This window comes from Cryptomeria japonica, chromosome 2 (assembly GCF_030272615.1).
Source record: "Cryptomeria japonica chromosome 2, Sugi_1.0, whole genome shotgun sequence".
NCBI classification, from domain to species: Eukaryota; Viridiplantae; Streptophyta; class Pinopsida; order Cupressales; family Cupressaceae; genus Cryptomeria; species Cryptomeria japonica.
This window is the reverse complement of record NC_081406.1, coordinates 30,394,073-30,409,623: the sequence shown is the minus strand read 5'-3', so window position 1 is coordinate 30,409,623 and position 15,551 is coordinate 30,394,073.

Sequence of the window (15,551 nt, the reverse complement as noted above, 5' to 3'; positions counted from 1 at the left end):
TTAGCTTAAGTGTAAAAAGATAATTGGGAACTTAAAGAATTAAACAAATATTTTTTAATTAATCAAGTAAAGACCCAATTACTCTAACATTACCATCATATCCCATTTGTTGCATGATTAAGTAGCCCTTCCATATAGGTGTGTTGGTAGAACTATATCCAGAGTAGCTGCTCTGTTATCTTCTTCCTCATCTTTGTATAACCAGCTAAGAATGTCCTTCTCTTCTGATTCATGTGCTAGAGTGCCTAGTTGGATGAAGGTACCATCAAATTTGGTGATGGGCTGAGTTACCTGATGCGTTGATGTTGTGGGTAATCCATGAGATCTGGCTGATCTTGGTAAGTTGGCCAAACACATGGGTTCCAAAGAGTATTCTCCTGTACCTTGTTCTTTGATTTGCATTTTCTGCTTGAAATCTCCAAGTAATGATTCAAGCTTTGCCTTCTGTAGATCTGATGTTGAGGATTTCTGTTTTTCCCTATTATGGGGAACCAAACTATCCTGGGCTACCCCCATTGCATTACAATGTTGAAATGGATTGTGATCAGTAGATATAGAGACCTCTTGTCCGTTATAGGGAAATTTGACACACTGGTGATACGTAGAAGGCACTGCTTGCATTTCATGTATCCAGGGTCAACCTAATAAAATATTGTAGGTGAGGTCTATGTCTAAGACCTGACACATAGTATCCTTTTGCACTGGTCCAACTTGTATGGGTAACATCACAGTTCTTTTAGATGACCTTTCCTCATCATCATATGCCTTTATGGTAATCTTTTTACATGGATCAATAGACTCCTCTGAGAAACCTAATGCATGGATAAGTTTTAAGGTAAATATGGAGGGGAGTGTTATGCGGATGACTTAAGGAAGTATTATCATGCTCTGAGAAGGTGATATTATGAGGCCCTCTCATATGAGCGACCATGGCTTGAAATCTGTTCGCATCCAGATCTTGAGGTACATTGGTTTCTAATAGCACTTGTTCCAATATGTTTTTGTGTTTTGGTGACAGTTTCATCAATTCTAGTATAGATATTTGAGTAGGAGTTTTGTGTAGTTGGATGACTAAATCATATTGGATTTTTGGTGTAGTGGTTGTAGGCAATGTATGTCCCTTCAAGACATATTTCGAAGCTCTGGTTGTTACATGGACAAATTCATGATCATGCTGGTCTCGGATTGTGATGACATTCTCATGATGGTCTTCAGCTGATATGTGATTGATGGTGTTATTGTAGATGTGGTTGATACGAGATCCACGTGTATCATTTGAGGTTGAAGCTCCATTTTTGTTGTAGTTTGGAAGAGGATTTTGAAAGGCTCCATGGTCACCATTTGTTTTGAGACCATCTACCATTAAATCACCTCGATCAATCATGTCTTGAACAATGTTTTTCAATCTCATGCAATCGTTCATTCGATGACCTTTATTGTGATGAAAATCACAAAAGTGTGAATCATTCCACCAAGGTGGTTTGATTTGGGGTTCGTAGTTGCTGATTGTAGGCAAAGAGATAATCTTGTTTGCCAGGAGCTCTCTGAATGCTGACTCTAGTGATTGTCCCAATGGTGTGAAGACATGTTTATGGAAATTATTGGTGCCGTCACGCGAATTGTTCTTAGGTCCTTGATTTGTGGTTTTGTTTTGAGTATCGTTGGTGTTGTTTGTGTTGGTTTGACCTTGATTGGTATTTGGTGTGTATGTGTTAGTGTTTGGGTTAGCACCTTTAGGAACTTTCATAGCTTGAGGATTTCCAGATAATGCGAGCACTGGTTGCTTAGATTTTGGATCATGCGATTCATTGCTACCTTCATTTTTGTTTCGAATCTAGAATCGAGACTTGTCTAAGTTGCTGTTGTTTTGGTTATTGTAGTTTGATGAATTTGTTCCTTCTTTGAATAATTTGAGCATTCCCTTTTTGACACATGCCTCTTCTACTTGAATGTTGTTTTCAATCAATTTAGCAAAAGATGATATGCATTGGAGTTTGAGCCTATAACTCATCTCACCATTCAAGTTATCGATGAAAATTTCCATTTTCTCCTTTTTAGGAATGTCTCGAGGATATCGTGAAACCATACGTCGCCAACATTGAAGGAATATCATAAATGGTTCATTGTTTTTCTGTTTGGTGTTACAGACATCTAGCATGGTTATCGCATGTTGAATGTTATAGGAATATTGTGTTACGAACTTGTTTACCAATTCATCAAATGATCTGACAGGAGGTGTAATTTTGGATAACCATTCCATTGTTTGTCCTCCCAAGCTTCTTGGGAATAACCTCATTAGATAGGTGTCATCATGAGCAAATTCAAGACTCATGGTACAGAATTCCCTGACATGATCATGAGGATCGCTTTTTCCATCGTACTTGTCAAATTTAGGCACGTCTGAGTTTGGAGGAAAATGAACCATGTGCAATCTTCTATCAAAGGGATAAGGACAGATTTCATTTAATGAGTACCACACTGTTGTCCCTTGTTGCATGTCTTACATTTGCCTTTGTAACATTTGCATTTGTTGAGTGAGGGCAACCAAAGGCGCATTGTTTTGTCGAGGGAAGAGCTCTTCCCTTGCATTGATCCTGGGTTGAAATGGTGTATGGAATGGTATGTTTTGTTCGGGGATGTCTTGTCTTGGGGTATGTTGTCCCGGTATGTTTTTCTCGGGGATATCTTGTTCAGGGTCGCATGCTTCCCCTTCCCATTGTCGTTCTTGATATTCGTAATGTTGAGGTCTCGTTCTAAACACATCTGCATCAAAGTCTTCAGGGAGTTTGACTCCTTTTCTTGTGAGCATGAGCAATTATTTTTCTTTGTCATTTTCCATGAGTCTTTCTACAAATTTTTGGAATGAAGCACTTTCTTGGCATTCCTGAAGAATTTCTTTAGAAATTTCAGTATCCTCTAGGTGTGGACCTTCAAAAGGATTTGATAACCTTCAGTTCATACTGGATTTTGCTTGTGCCTTTCTTTGTTTGTTTTGTTGAAAGCGAGTAACAAGCATTTTAGTAGAAACTTTCTGTGATGAAAGGGACAAAATCCTCTTCAATATGTTGCTCGGGAGTTGGTGGTTCAAGTCAGGGTGTGTTGTAAGTGATGCACTCGTCGGGTAAGAATGTTGGATTGATCTTTCCTCCTCGGTTTATGATTTTATTAAATGCTGATTTTTGACAATATGCCCTAGTCTTTAAAGGCTCTTTGTCAAATTCATTGGATTTGTTTTGGATATAAAGTTTGACGTGATGAAGGAATGTTCGATGAGATTTGAAGAGTTGATGATTGATGTATAAAAATTTGTTACTTTTGATAAATTTGGAAAAACTTGATTGTTGTTTCTTCAATGTGGTGTTACGATAAATATTCTTTCTTCTCAGAATATGGCGATTAGTCATGCATAAGTGATCAATGGTTTCCTTTGAATTGTTTTGGATTTAGTTGATCTTGCTTTGAAAACTCAAGTTTAACTTTATCGAAGTGAAGGTTTAGATGCCCCTTCACGACAAAGTGTGTCAAATGATATGGATAAAGTCTCCCGATATGAAAACTTGATTTGACAACCTGAGGTTTTAAACAAGTGTTTTTGAGATAAAATCCGTGAGATGATAAGGGACCCCTTTGTCACTTGTGATGATGTTTCCTGATTTTGATAGGATAGATATGTTTTATCATGCGACCAGTTTTGGATTTTTGCAACATTTGTTTGATGCAAATTTCGCTCAAGAAGTAGTTTTTAAAGCTCTGTTTCTGATACTCTGTTTTGATGAAAAATGATGCTGATGGAAAGAGGTTTCCAAAAATGTTTTCTAAATTTTTAAATTCCTCACTGTTTTGCCCCCTGTTTTTTTGGGTTTGGTCACGTGCTAAAATAGAGACAAGATGCGCTACCAAAGTTTCTTCATGCGCTAAATAAAAGACCACACGTGCTAAGTTGCCCCCTACTACATGCTAATTGTTTAGACCGCTAAAATTTGTTTTCTGTTTTACTTAAAAAAGCTATGCACTAATATGGGTATGCTATGCACTAACTGTTAAACCTTATGCACTATTGTTTGACTCCTACGCACTAGGCTGATGCTCCAATGTGCTAGGCTATTTTTCGGACGCGCTGACTATTTAATGTTGTTTTGAAATTTTACATAGAACGCTATTGTTTTAACCGGAAGCACTAACTGGATGTCCTAATGCGCAAACAAATGTACCACATGCGCTAAGTTTCTCTCACGCACTAAATTGCCCTGATATTTTCCTTTGGTTGGTTTTCATAATTTTTTGGATTTTTGTTATGAGTTTTTCAGTTTTGATGGATGATTTTCTGAAGTAGTAAATGCAAGCATATCACCAAAGAGACAACCATTTTTCTTAATCTAACAAAAAGTGTATGTTCTGCGAGGATGTGTTCAAACACCCAATGTTTTAACAGGTGTGGATACAAATAATACACTTCAAGAAGACTCTTTATTCAAAGGTCATAAATAACATCATAGCCCACTAGTCTCGATACTCCATCAGCTCAAACAACTGTGTCACCCCCTAGAGGGTGCCCGCTTTTTTGCCTTTTGCCAGAAATTAACTCAAAGTGAATTGCTTCACAATTGAGTAGTTATCTTGGGAGATATATGGTGAGCGATCTTGGGGGCAGATTCTTCCCCACCCTTGCACTATGATATTATGAATGTTTGGTTACTGACTCAGCTCAAGGTTTCTATTTCTATGGTTCGTAATCAAGCTTCTTGTTCGGCCGTCAGTGATAAACTCCCTCAGGAGGCTTCCCAACCTTTAGAACAAAGGCTTTACATATCTCAAGGATACTAGGGGAAGGCTAATCGCTATGCGCAACCATTGAAAAGGACTTTTGTCACTTTACACTTTTGATTATAATGGGTTGGAATACTTGGCATCAAAGTCATTTCCCACTTAGGTTGTTTCCTTCACACCAGCCATAAATGGCTTTAAGAGTTGATTGCAACTCCTTGGGAAGGCATGCCTGCTAAAGGTTGTATAATGCTTGAAGTACAGAAAGCTTAAGAGTGGTTTGGCTTTTTGATCACCCAGTTAAAGGGAGAGCATATACCTTCCACTTTCGAGACAAGGCAAACAATCTTCTTTTTAGCCTTCAAGACAATGATTTGCTAACTTCTATTTGGAGATGTTGCTCCATAAACATGGTGTTTATTTTATTTCCCAAATAAGTGATTATCTAATCTAGGAAAAGAACCTAGTCAACAAAGCAAAACTTCGATTTGGTCAACAATAGGAAATCGGCAAAAAGGGGAATAATGCCCCTCTTTGATTGTAACAAAAACTTTTAAGTGTGGTTCTTTCCTTTGCAAAAATTTAAAATGAATCCTTTTATACACCAAAGGATGGTGAGGTTCTTTTTAAAGCTACTTTTGCAAAAATGAAAGTTTGTATTGTTCTTTTTAGAGCCCAAAATAAAGTTTTTCTCCCATGAAAGCAAGAAAATTTCTAATTGTGGTTCTTTTTATAGCCCCAAAATAAAGTGAGTTCAATTTTAAGAGAAAGAAGTTCAAATTTTAAACTAACTTAACTAAGTTAGTAAAAAATCTAACTATCTTAATAATCTTAAGACTAAGCTCCTATCTGCAATAAAATCATTAGAATCCTACAAAATAACAAGTGAAAAACGTTAGATAACTGGTGGACTTCAACAAGTCTAATTTTATCCTCGGTTATAAATTTTATTTTTCTTATCTCTATCTATCTATGATGCACTACAGAACAAACTGTATGCACTACAAAATAACAGTGATGCGCTAAAAGAAGGTAGAGATGCGCTATACTATTTTCAGGATGCGCTACTCTATGTTTTGGAGGCCCTGCTCTATTTTTCTCCCACGCCGAGACCTACAGGAAAATGTTAGAAATATAATGCGCTATGGAAAATACTTCATGCGCTATATGATGGACCCAACGCGCTAAACAGTAGGTGGGATGCGCTAGACTGTTAACTAGATGCACTAGGGAATGTTTCCCATGCACTGATTCTTGTTTCCTGTGGACCTGCAAAAATGGTTAGATTCAAAAACTGATTTGATATATGAGGTAATGCCCCATGGTGGGCACTAGAAATGTATGCGGGAAAAGCGGGTCAATAGAACTCGAAATGTGAAAAATGGAGCTCTAGGGAACTTTGCTCACACACCCATAGGACTTCTTGGTGCAAGCTATGGAGTCATGAAGTATGGCTCAGCTTCCCAAGGTTGGTTCTATGGTTCTCTATCTCATAAGTTCCCTCAAACCAATATTTTTTCTCTCAAATCATTGAGCAAAATGGTTTAGGGATGACAAATGCAAGAACGAGGGATGTTTTTGTTGATTTTAAGATGAAATGCATCCTAAGCTTTGCATGATTCTATAAATGCAATAAACTAGTTATAAGATGAAAGGATTAGTAAACAAGTCTATCCTAGCAGGCTATATTAATCCATGATTAAGCTAAATGATAAGAAACATACTCTAAATTTGCATATTTAGATTAATTCCTATTTAAAAGAGAGGCTAAATGATGAGCATAAAATGATATTTAAAGCTTGGATGGATTTTAGTATAAGTGTGATGCTAAAGAATTGGATCCTTAAAATGGAGGAATGAGAGCTCTATTTATAGAAAAAATAAGGAAATGGATGGCCAAGATTGAAAGATTTAATAAAGGGTTGAGTTTGAAAGTTGGGAATCCATGTTTGCAATTGGCACCAATGAAATGGTGACAACTGTCAACATAAGGTTGGTTGAGAGGAGATGTAAGAAGCATGAAGCATTAAATGCTTGAGAAGACCTCATGGTTACCCTAAGGGTTAAGGGTTAAGGTTAAGCTAAGATTACCTATTGGATAAAGCTTTTATCCAAAGGATAAATTCTTGTGCAAAGGATTAAGGATAACCATGGTCAAAGCAATAAATGCTTGATGAGACCCTTGGGTTACATGGAGGTTGAATTTAGGGAAATTCTTTAACCATGCTAGAGGGTTTGGTTAACCATTAATGGTTATGAAGACTTTGGGGACAAATTTGTAAGAGTCCTTCCAAATTTGGGGGTATTGAATGGATAAAGGCTTTAATGCCTTTAGGACTTTACTCCAAATTTGAGAAGTGACCTCCTCAAATTTAGGAAAAAGGGATAATGGATGGGTTTGGGTTAATTAATTAGGATTAGATGGATTCTAGAAGAAATTAGGAAGAGGGTTTAGGATGCAAGTGGGAGGTGTAGGATTTTGCAAGTGGATGAAGGGATAATGGGTTTTAATGGAATTTAATTCAATTTGGTTGCAATTAACTAAATTAGATTTATTTAATTTAGGATAACTATTTTAATTAAATTTAAATTTAAATAAAAAGTGGATAGGGATTTTAATTGAATAAAATCAATTTATTCTATTAAATGGTAAAAGAGGTATAGTGAATTTAATTGAGTAATTTTACTTAATTAAATAGAGGAATATGGGTTATTCAATTAAATTGGATTTAATTAAATAGAGAAATGAACACAAAATATTCATTTAGGAATATGGTCATTTTTATACGTGTACACAAGCTTCAAAAACAAATTTCTGAGGGGAAGCCTTAGAAATTATTTTGATCTGGTGTATAGTGCTCAACGCTTAGCCACTTTTTTCACGAGTGTTGCCATCAATTCCATAGGGGAGATTGGTGGCAATTGAAACTCATCCGATGACTTCTGATGGTTGATTATTGGTTTAGAGTTGTCATTGATGGCAATGCTTCATGGAGATTCAAGCCGATAGCCATAATTCCTCTTAACCAGAAGTGGGTGTTAACCAGTAGCTAGTTAACCGATATTTTAGGATAAACATAATAGTTTTCGTTCGAAAGATTTCCGGTGATTGCGGTGTTATGAATCATGTATGTATTGATTGAGCCAACATAGTAACATCATTTTATTTTTGTTTTTCTGATCCACATTTATCCTTTCTGATTCAGTCAAGTCGACATATGACTACACGTTACACTAGTAGGCCGACATGGTAAATGATCTATTTTGTGATTGCAGATATATAAGACCATTACAGATGATCTTTTTGGTGGATGATATGATCATATGCGATCTAGTGGTGATCAAGAATTAGTTTTGGCATAGTTCACATGCGCATTCTTGATCCGGTAGCTACCTGAGACAGTGAATAGGAAAAAACAAAGCAAAATAGCATAGGTGATTCAATCAATATATTTGGCACTCAACTGGAACTCATACAAGAATTGTAGATGCTATTTTGGATATCATTTTACTATAATTCATCATTGTAATTAATCAGTAAGGAAGCAAGCCTTTCGGGGTTGTAGCCCTTATTGTATTTGAGCAGTGAGCTCTAGGTAATGTGCTTGAATGTGTGTGCATACCTATATTGTAATATTGTTTTTCTATTGGCCATAGTGGAATAATATTGTGGGTTCAAATCCCACCATGGTTTTTCCTATTTGGGTTTCCACGTAAAAATCCGGTGTTATGATTTTGTGGCTAATTGTTTTATGTTTCTGCATTTTAGTTTCAAGTGTATGCTTTTGGTGGTTTAAATTTAAGTTTGAAAATAAGAAAATCGGTAGATCACTGATTCACCCCCTCTCTTAGTGATCCCTGATTCCAACATGTGGTAGGTGAGGGTCTTCTATTTTTTTATATGATCTCTCAAATATTTAAGGGTCTTTATCCACATTAGCACCATATTTGTTTGGAGGACACTCAAATATTTTGCAGGGAGAAAAAAAAATTTCAAGAGAAAAGTCAAAGAGGCCATTGCTATTATTGATCACCCCTCCAATCTTAATCGTGACGATGGGTTAAACCTCAGTATCTCATGGCACCCTCTGCTTTCTGTCCTCTAGTACCATCCCCACCCCCCACCTTGACTTCTCCCCCTCTTTCTTTTTCCTTTATGCGTCTCCCTCTCCCCCTTTGGTTTATTTGCATATTTTTATATTTTCATTGATATATACGTATATTGATATTTACATATGTATATTTATATTTGTATATGACTATTGGTATATGTTAATGCTTATATACATATATGGTTTTGTGTCTCTGCCTTTTGGTATAGGTATGTGTTTATACACATATTTGTAATTGTATATATATATATATATATATATATATATATATATATATATATATATATATATATATATATATATATATATATATATATATATATATATATATATATATTTATTTATTTATTTCTCTTTCTCTTTTTTGTTTTTTAGTGGTTTGTGTGTGTTGCTTGGCTTTCCGTTTTATTTTCCTTGGGTGGTTATTCCTAGGAATTTTTTGGTCTCCCTTCCTTCAGGTGGTCCTTTTTCTTTTTCTTTACCTTTCTCCTTGTTCCTTGTGCCCTCCCCCACCCCACTCCTCTTTATATTTTGTCTCAAATCTGCAACTTTACATCTTTCATATCTTTGGAATTCTCTTCATCCTGATGATGAATCATGGAGTGTGATTCAAAACATTGATGGGAAAAAAAAAAAATACACACAATCGAATCTAGAAAAATAAACTAGTATACAATATGGATTGTGGAAATCTCATAGCTTTAGCCTTATCCTTGTTAGGGGTTGTTACCCATAATTATTACTAACTTGGAATATACCCTTTGGTCTCGAAGTCTCTTTTCATTTTGGGTCATGCTTCATATGCCTTAATTTTCAAAATGCTTGATCAATCGATCATCCTTATTTTTGGCATCGATTATTATTTTTGTCTAAAGGCCCCCACCCTTTCTTTATCATTTTATCATCCTCCGATGCAGATGTAGCCAACTATTTTTCATAGTCATCGAGTCTTGTTCCACCCGATCCCAGTTCTCTGATAGTGTTGTGTAAAAGGGGTCCTCACAAGTCCCATATTGGTTGATTGCACTCTAGGGAATTTTCTGCACACACGTTCTATTGTTCCATGATTATTGAAGTGTCCAATAGTGTTATTCTTCGATAAATGAGTTCCCATAATTTCCAACTTGTGTGGTGATTTCAGCATAGTACCAATCTGTAATGTGTGATAAATAAAACACTAATGAAATACTTCATTTCAAATATCAAGACAGTATGGTAGAAATTGAAATGAATGAATGAATTATTCTAGGCACACATAGGTATGTCACCTTTGTTCTATTCATTTTCATTTGAAATCTCTAGGAAATTTGAAGAAGCGCTCAAGCGAAAGCACGAAAACCAGGTTTGAGAGGAAAGGATTTTCTTATTTCAAATTTATAGAATTTTTAGTTCTCCTTATTTTTTAAGAAAAGTTAGAGGGGGGTTTGTTAATTTACAATTCATGAATATCTATATTCCCTGTAATCTTTCTCCATTGTATCCCAGTTCAAGTTTCCATCCTTTGCTAGAAACCCTAGCTTTTCTCTCTTTAGTTCCTGTGGCACCCAAAATTTTTGAGCCAATAGAGAGTAAGCTAGATAATATTAAGGATACTAAAATAGGCCTATTTGTAAAGCATGACATCCATAGGAGGTTTCAGAGTTCATAAAAGTCCCCTATCACACAAAAGGTCATAGAATCCACCTTGTCTCAAGTTGGGGGTTACCCTTCCACTGTTACATGTCTGAAATTGGTTCTCAATTGTATACAACATTATCACCTTGACTTCCATAAGATTTAGAACACAAATCAAGCTATCATAGCTAAAATTGATACAAATAATGTCAATCTTGCACTGCATAAAACCAAAGAGGGAGGGTGAGGTGAATCCCTTTCTGTGGTTGGGATGGGAATTCTTTCAAAATCAAATAGATTAGTGTCTTTATACTATTGCTTGGGGTTGGTTGAAAACCCCTCGACTCAAGAAATCTAAATTACCCTCTTGAATAAAAATAAAGTTGTTCAAAAATGATATTGCAGACATTATTGTTCTATTGTGTTGCATTGTTGGTAAACCTAGAACAAAATACTTCTAAGAGTGGATGTCCGAGTTTATTCTTACTATCTGTGACAACAGAAATCAAGTAGATTGGGAAAAATTGATAAGTGACTCACTCCATGAAAAAATAATTAAATTCAATGACAAGAAATAATTTCACTTATGCTTTGTGTTTTTCTATGTGTTGGCTATAGGGAGGATGTCTTGGTCAGTTTTGAGCCAGGTGGGTAATCTTGCAGATGGTGCTCTTGTGTACAATTATTTTCCTCAATTGTGGAAAGAAGAAGGCATGAGAAATTTTTCTCATATCTATGATGCTTTCTTCATGACAGTCATGAGAGATATTGAAGGAGATCCCAAGAAGATATTTTTAGAGGAAGCTATGGCCCTAATTAAGAACTACAACAACTTCCACATTTAGTTTAAAAGATTTTCATATTTAAGAGATAGAGGTTATGAAAAGGAACCCTTGAAATTACCTAGGTATGCCTCTGACTATCTTGTCTTCTTGGAGCTTTGTTGTCAGATGGCATTTGTGAACATTAAATATGTTAAAATGAGATAGAAAAGATACTCCTTTCCCCTGAGTTTATCACATTTTTTCTGTTAAAATAATGAATCTGACAAGTTTTCTAATAAGTTGTTAGCTAAGTTTGGTGTTCTCTCTCTACCCATGATAGCTAATTTCTATAGTAAAGGTTATGTGTGACGTAATTTTTACGCGTCTACTGAATATGTTCATGTGCCTAGGCTATAATACTTTTGGGAGGATTGTGTCGATGAAAAAGAAGTTTTCAAGTGAAATTTTATGAGATTGACTTTAAGTCAAATGGTTGCCTTGAATGTTATTTCTCCAGTACCTGAAAATGTTGTAGATGATGTTATAGGCATGATAGATGATTCATATCAAGATACTGATTTACCTCTTTTTCAATGTTAAGAGAATGAAGAAGATACAAATGTCAATGCCAGAACTTCTCAAGTACTAAGTAGATCACACACTTGGTTGGACCATAAGATCAAAACTCATTCTTTCTCTTCATCATATAAAGAGATGCCAAAGGAAATTGATGCTACTACTCAGACCTCTCAAAGGATAAAAGAGAAGGTGACATTGGAAGCTAATGTATCTAGAATAGATTCACAATCTGGTGGAGATAATGACCCTCTTGAGAAAAGAAAAAAGTTAAAATAAGTTTGTGAAGCAAATACTAAGACATCATCTAAGAAAAGGAGAACATCTATGTAGCAGCTTGTAAGCTCTAGCGAGGAGGATGTTCAGTTTATTGACCAGTTAGGAGAGAAAAATCCTCTAGTCTCCCTAATTGATGATGTGGAACCAGAATCACCTATATCTAATATTTATGTACTACCATCTGATGCTCCCACTAATACTTTGACAATTAAAAGTTTAGCAAATACTTCATCTACTCCATGGATCAAAAAGGCGGTTGAAAAGAAGAAGCAATACTCTACAATCACATAAATTTGTATGGACATAGTAACATGACTATTAGGAGAAACACCTAAACCCAAAAGAGCCAAACAAATGGCTAGGATGACCATACACCAAAAAATAGAGCATCGTGTGCTGATCCAACTATGGATAAAAGTGAACAAGAAGTCACAGAGGGAGAATTCAATATAAGAAGGATCAACATGGGTCCCTCAACAATTCAATGTGACATTTACCATGCTAAACTCTTTGTTGTTGTTTATCTAAAAGAACCAAAGCTGGTGAAAGGAAAAACCAAGAGCTCACACACTATGTAGACACTCTCACTTCCTTTGTTCGATCTGCTTGATCTACTGAAAGATTTGCAGCTAGCTTATCCTCAGGTGTGTCCATCACAAAACTTATCAATTATAATAAGTTAGAATTTTTAAAGAGATCACAAAATATCACAAAAGTAGAGGATAACTAGGCTAGTATGGTGATTCTAAAAGGGTTGTCCTTTATCAAGCATGGATTGAGAAATTATGACACCCTTAAGGAAATTATTACTATGCATCAAGTTGAGTTGTAAAGGTTAAAAAGAGAATTTGGTAAGATAGCTCCTGCTCTCCTGGAAATGCAAGAGATAACCAAGTTGCCCCCTGATGTCTTGAAATCAAAGAAAATTATTAATAATCTCGAGGCAAATAATGCCACTGTCTAGAGAGAAATGTTAGATTGGAAACTCCATGTTAATAAAGAATTAAAATCCTACCTCACACCTTCTATCTCTCAGAACACAATTCCTTAACAAGTTCTCAAAAAAATTCTCCATAGTTGGTATAAACATATTTGGAGATGATAGAAAATAATTGCTAGAAAAAGAGGCAATGAGAAGAATATTTTTCCAAAGAGTAGAGGATAGTCTTTTTGTGGCCAACGCTAGATCCAATTATTTAGAAAACCTAAAAGATGCCATCATAGTATTAAATTCTATCAATGAAGAGATCAAGGATATTCCATGGAAGATTGTTGAAGCTAGCCAAAAGGTTGCCAAGTGGAGGATCAAAGTTGGAGCTACAACTGAACCTATAATAGAGGAGTTCTCACCAGTTCTCTCTAACTTCAGGGCATACAAGAAAAGGGTAAACCCACATGTGGTGCAATAGTCCCAATGCGGTGTAACAAATGTAGTAGCAGAAGACCAAGAAGCAGTCGATGATACAACAGAGCTAGAAGCTGAAGGGGCAGACGAGGATGTGGTGGCTAGTTAATTGTTTCTTAGTTAGTTTATTTTATTTTCCAATCTCCTTGCTAAAAAACTATTGGTCTTGGTGGACCCTTTCTATTTTTAAGTTATTTTTTAATTTTCTCTTTAATCTGTTGTCTTCAAGACACTGTTATTTTTAATTAGGTGAATACTAGAAATCTATTTATGGTGATACTGAATCAATTAAAGGGGTTCCATTCTAATATATTTTTCTTTCAGTTTACAGTAGAATTGCATACTTTTGAAAAAATTTAAATGAATTATGTTTGGACAATACTTTGTGCTATTTAAAAAAGAATTTATGTTTTTAACTATTTCTATTATCTCATATCAAGATCTAAATGATTCAATGAATGTTTGAGTATCTGTTCTTTCATTGTAAACTTTGTGTGATGATGGAGAATGGTTTCTTGGATCACATTGAATTAAAGGTGAATATTATGCATATTGTTGTTGTTGGATTCTTTTCTATGTGATAATGATATACTAGTAGCGATATTTGTATGGATGTTGGTAGATGATTTATATTCAAATTTGGTGGTAGTTTTCCTTCATACTTTGTTATGAAGGTCCTATTAGTTAAATAATTTTTTTTTCTTTGTAAAGTTCGTAAAGTTTGCCTTTCCTACTTTCTAGTTAAAATCATACCCTGAAAAAACCCAAATTACATCATAAGAGAGAGCTATACCTCTCAAATTCAATGGAAAGTTATAGAAACAATTGTAAAATCTCCAACAGTTTGTTAATAGTTTGTTCTCATATCTAGGCTAGGAGTCAATATTGTTATAACTAAGAGAGAGAAAAATTTGTTAACCAACAAGGGTATTATCCTCCTCTCCTTTTGTTTCCCCCTCTCTTATACGTTTTTATCCTCCTAGAACTCTCTGGTTGATTTATTTTCTTCTTACTATCAACATCTTTGGTCTCACCCTAAGAAATCATAGTGAATTCTGACTTATAGGTAAAGTATAGTTGATTGAAGTTGATGAGTATGGGATTCTAGCAACACTCCTTGGAGTGTTTTTAAAAGCCTTTGGATGATCATTTTTTAATAACAATATCTCATTAGGAGAGGATTTTTTCAAAAAAATAAAATTATTTATATATTTTTTTAAAATAGACTCCATTTTACACATTAAAATAATATATATTTTTTATTAGTTCTATAAAAATGGGGTTAGAATGCTAAACATTTTGTCTTTTAGGATGTGTACACTTCAAAAATTAGTAAAAGATTTCTGATTGTCTGGAAACCAAGCTACATAACAAATTTTTTGCATGCACAAATCTTGAGGAAGAAGTCACTATCTTAAGAAAGGACTTGAAGGATGTAAAAGAATAAAATGAAAAGGGATTTAAAATCATAGGTAGTAGTTGTTGGTTGACAAATTTTGTTCCCTTAAAAAATATAACAATATCACTCTATGCCCACACAAGAGAAATAATTATCAATCAACAATTGGATAAGTTGTGAATGTTCCTGCAACTTTATTATGAGTTTTAGAGGTACAACTCCCTCTTATGATATGATTTTGAGATTTTTCGGGGTGTTTTTTTTACTAAAATGAAGGAAAGGAAAGATTTCATATAAATAAAGAGGAATAACACAAAATTAAATGTTCATGTTCTTCATAACAAATTATAAAGATCAATCACCATATATTTCATAAAGAAGTTATTCATCAATATCCATACAAATATTTATACCAAGAGAAATCACCATATACATATAGATCTTTAACAACAATCCACATAAGAAATATTATCTAAATTCTCCACAATGTATAGAATGACTTTTAATCATGACACAATCATAAATACTAAGAATTTATTCAACATATCAAAGGGATCATTAAGATAAATAGTGATGATAGCATCAAGCAAAATTGAAACTCTAACTGAAACAACACCAAGTCTCCTTCAAACAAATTT